Consider the following 4,337-nt stretch of genomic DNA (forward strand, 5'->3'; position numbering starts at 1 on the left):
TTGAACGGATGGTGCTTCAAGTGTGGCTGCCATGGTCACAGTAAGTAGACTTTCACCACTCCAGAGCTATTCCCAGGTAGGGATAAATCTGCAGAGATCTAGAGCCTGATGGCATAGAGAAGCCACAGACTAACATGAAATGCATTTAACAGTACTGGCCCGGAAATACGTATTGAAGTCCTCCAGCTTTTAGAGTCTTTGATACAGGCAAATCCCTGCAGAGTGGTGAAAAACTATACTGGTAAGTGCCACACAACATCCTGCTAGCAAACCCTCAACTCCAGCTCTGGGATGTGTCTTTTTCAGGAGTGTGCTCTACACTAGTCTAAGAAGGCAGCCAGAACTTTTGGCTAGCAAGATAATAAAAGCATTTCAATGCCATCATTCATTAACTGACTGTGTTTTTTCCTGGGCATACCTCTTATAAAGTTGTTTTGGTGAGGTTTTTTACATTTAAAATGGCATATGTAAATGCTAGCTGGGAAATTCAGAGATCACAGTATCAGAGTACATTAGAGGTTGGAAGGGACCTCAAGAGATCATTAAGCCAACCCCCTGCCAAAGCAGGATCACTTAGGGTAGTCCACACAGGAATGCGGAGAGACTCCACAACCTCTCTGGGCAGCCTGTTCCAGTGCTCTGTCACCCTCACTGGAAAGAAGATTCTCCTCATGTTGAGGTGAAACCTTCTATGTTTAAGCTTGCACCTGTTGATCCTTGTCTTATTATTGTGCATCACCAAAAAGAGCCTGGCCCCCTCCTCCTGACACCCACCCCTCAGATATTGATAGACATTGATCAGATCCCCTCTCAGCCTTCTCTTCTCCACACTAAACAGCCCCAGGGCTCTCAGTCTCTCTTCACAGGGGAGATGCTCAAGTCCCCTAAGCATCCTCATGGCTCTCTGTTGGATTCTCTTCAGCAGGTCTCTCTCTCTCTTGAACTGGGGAGCCCAAAACTGGACACAGTATGCCAGGTGTGGTCTCAGCAGGGCAGAGTAGAGGGGAAGAAGAACTTCCCCAGACCTGCTGGACACACCTTTCTTGATGCACCCCAGGATCCCATTGGCTCTCTTGGCCACAAGAGCACATTGCTGTCCCATGAGAACTTGCTGTCCACCAGCACTCCAAGGTCTTTCTCTGTGGAGCTGCTTTCCAGCAGGGCAGCCCCTAACCTGTCCTGGTGCCTGTTGCTATTCCTACCCAGGTACAGGACTCTGCACTTGTCCTCATTAAACTTCAGGAGGTTTGCCTGCAGCCAGGTCTACTGCCCAGTACCAAATACTACAAAGTAAAGTATGACTAGGTAACAAGTTGTTGATATTTGATGTGCCTTATCAAGGTGAAACAAGAGTTTTTTTATTTCAAGCAGAGCTTGCTTCGCTGCAGCAGTGAAGCAGGCAGAGGGTGCTGGCCAGCGAAACCAGATGTGCTGCTTTTGGATCTGCTGCAGAACATGGCAATGCAACTGATTCATTACAGCAAATAAGGTCATGAGTTTGCCATTGATTTATTGGTTTAAAGGGTCACGTGTGAAATCAGCTGACTCTGACAGGGAAAAGTAAAGTTCAGTGCCAATGCCTTTGTGTTTTAACAGTTTCCTGGCTGTCTCCTTTGCTCCTCCACCAACGCTGACTTAATGTGCAGTGAAACAGAGAAAACAATGTTCTTGGGATCCTTTTCAGCCCTGATACCAATAAGAGGGTGCTTTTAGAAAGCTATATTAAGCAAATCATGAATTAGGACTCATAGACATACAATCAGTAGTCCCCAGAGCACAACTTGCAACATTGCTCTGAGCAAATTGGCAAGACAGAGAACAGTGAGCAATGAGTTCAGTTCCCTGGAGTGCACAGGAGAGTCCTCTGTGCTTAGCCTTCCATTTACATTGAGAGTTACTCATTCTCCTGTCTGCAAACTACCACGAGGTCACAAGTTATCTGGGTGGTGGTCTAGCAAATGTTAGGAAGCAGTTTAAATCCTATGCACATGATTCCCTTCCCACTCAACCCAATCTTACATACAAAGTTGCAATCAGTAGCAGCTACAAATGAGACCTGAGCCAGCACTAGCTACGGAGAAAGGGATTCATGAGTCTAGCAAATAAAAAGACTAACAAAATAAATGTAGGTGAAAGAGTAGAGAAGATAAATGAGGAAAAAACAAACAAACAAAAAAACACAAACCAAAAAACAAACCTCCAGAAAACACAGGCACGGATATGCACTGAAACATTATTACTTGCACTACCTGGTGTGTGTCTTTGAGGGTATGGCTACACATATTCTGCAAAATTTCCTTGAGCAAGCCTGAGATTTGATGGAATGCAGGAAACAGCAATGCCATAGACACCTATGACTCAAAAATCAAAAGAGGAAAAAAAGGCATTTTTAGACCTATTTTTGACAACTATCTCAGGACGAGATAAACTGACCACTCTCTTTGGTTACAAGGAGAACTCAGTCAACTAGCTCAGCTGTAGGCATCTCCAGCTGTGCTGCAGAGTCTTACATGTGGCCAGATAAATTACACAGCAAACCACAAAACACCAAAATCTCACTTTATAGCAGCCTGCCTAAATTTAGTGTAGCTATTACCCATTTCGATCACTACAGCTTTTCGCAGAGCATCACTACAGATACTGAGGGTTTGAAAGCAGATTAGATAATGACAAGGAAGGGGTCAGTGCAGGGTCTAGAGGCATTGCACAGGCACCAAGTGGTGCTAGGACATCCCTCAGTGTGGTACGGCCCCATCAGAGCACACCAGCTTAGTCTCAAAAGAAGCAGAGTGTGTGCTGCTACATCTGAATTACTAAGTTCAGCTGAGAAGCAAGGCTTGTCAACAGTCACAGAGATAACACCAGTGCAACTCTATTTTGCTCCTGTACCCAAGATCAGCACAGCCTAGGCACCTCTGCACATTCTTCCCTGCTCAGCATTCAGCTCACTCCATCAATCTGCCTGTGGTCAAAGACTCAGTGCTCGAGGGTAGGCACAGATCCTAGTTTAGCACCTTGGCATGCAACCTGCTCATGCCTAGCAGTGATTACGCTCACCTCTGCTCTCCTTCTCCACCAACACACTCTCCTTCCTTCCTGCTATGCAGAGAGGGATAATTTCCAACAGCAGGTAAACATTCAAATACACTTTAGGGCAGGGGATCACACCAGGTCCCCAACTGAGTCATCTGTGGTTGTTTGCAGAGCAGCCACTGCTATGAAGCACCACTAACATTGTTAATGTAGCAAGTCCCAGTGATTTCAGAAGTATTAAGTCATGCACTTACATGTTGGCTGAGCAGGGGTGTACATAAGCATACATGATTTGCTGATTACAACAATTTTTTGACACTAAGCACAAACACTGCAGAATGGTATTGAGAGTGTCAAGTACCGGCTTAGAGAGCCCAGCCCTTGACCCAGGATACTTAGGGAAAAACAAAAGAAAACAAAATGAAACAAAACAAAACAAACAAATCAAACAAAACAAAAAACAAAAGTGTTTAAGTTACTGTGCTGTAACAAAATTCACCATGAATGTTCAAGGAACTTGCTGAAGCTATGTTTGAGCCCTTGATGATGAGGAAATAACAGGCAAGGAAGTTTCAATTCCTACCATGGTATAAATGCAATACTTATTTCTAAAAGAGAGGATAGAGGACTCAGAGCATTTTCTCCCTGTCAACCTATCTTTTATCCCTTGAAAGAGAAGAAATTATTAAATGAAGACTTTGTAAATACCTGGAAGATGATGATAACTATTTTAAAATAGTCGACATGGGTTTGTCATGAAAAAAAATCATATCAGTTGATGCTAATCTCCTTCTCTGACAGGATAATTGCTCTAGCAAATGAGTGCCAATAGCAGATATGATGCATCTTGACAATGATCAGCTTTTGACACTGTCCCACACAGCATTTTCCTAAGTAATCCACAACAGTGTGTTCCCGAGGTATTTCGCATGCCAGTAGGTGCAAAACACTTGAAAAATTGCTCTCAAAGCCCAGTAATTGATGTTTTGCTTTCAATCTGGCAAAGTTTCTTTGGAGGAGAGCCACAGGACTTTGTCCTGATGCCAGTTTTATTCCTCACTTCCATTAACAGCCTGGGCAACAGTTTGAAGATGACATCAGGTTGGGGAAAGTGGTAAAGCATTTGGAGGAATGGTAACAGCACTAAAAAAGGGACTGAAAAGTTCAAGAAGCAGCCAAAATCAGACAAAAAATAAAACCAGATAATGCTTTGGAAAGGGAAATCTAATGAAAGAAGGAAGTTAAATATAGAATAGGAAATGACAGAGTAGGCAGAAAACAATGTGGGAGAGTACAAATTAAAG

Source organism: Indicator indicator, chromosome 2 (genome assembly GCF_027791375.1).
Source record: "Indicator indicator isolate 239-I01 chromosome 2, UM_Iind_1.1, whole genome shotgun sequence".
Lineage (NCBI taxonomy): Eukaryota > Metazoa > Chordata > Aves > Piciformes > Indicatoridae > Indicator > Indicator indicator.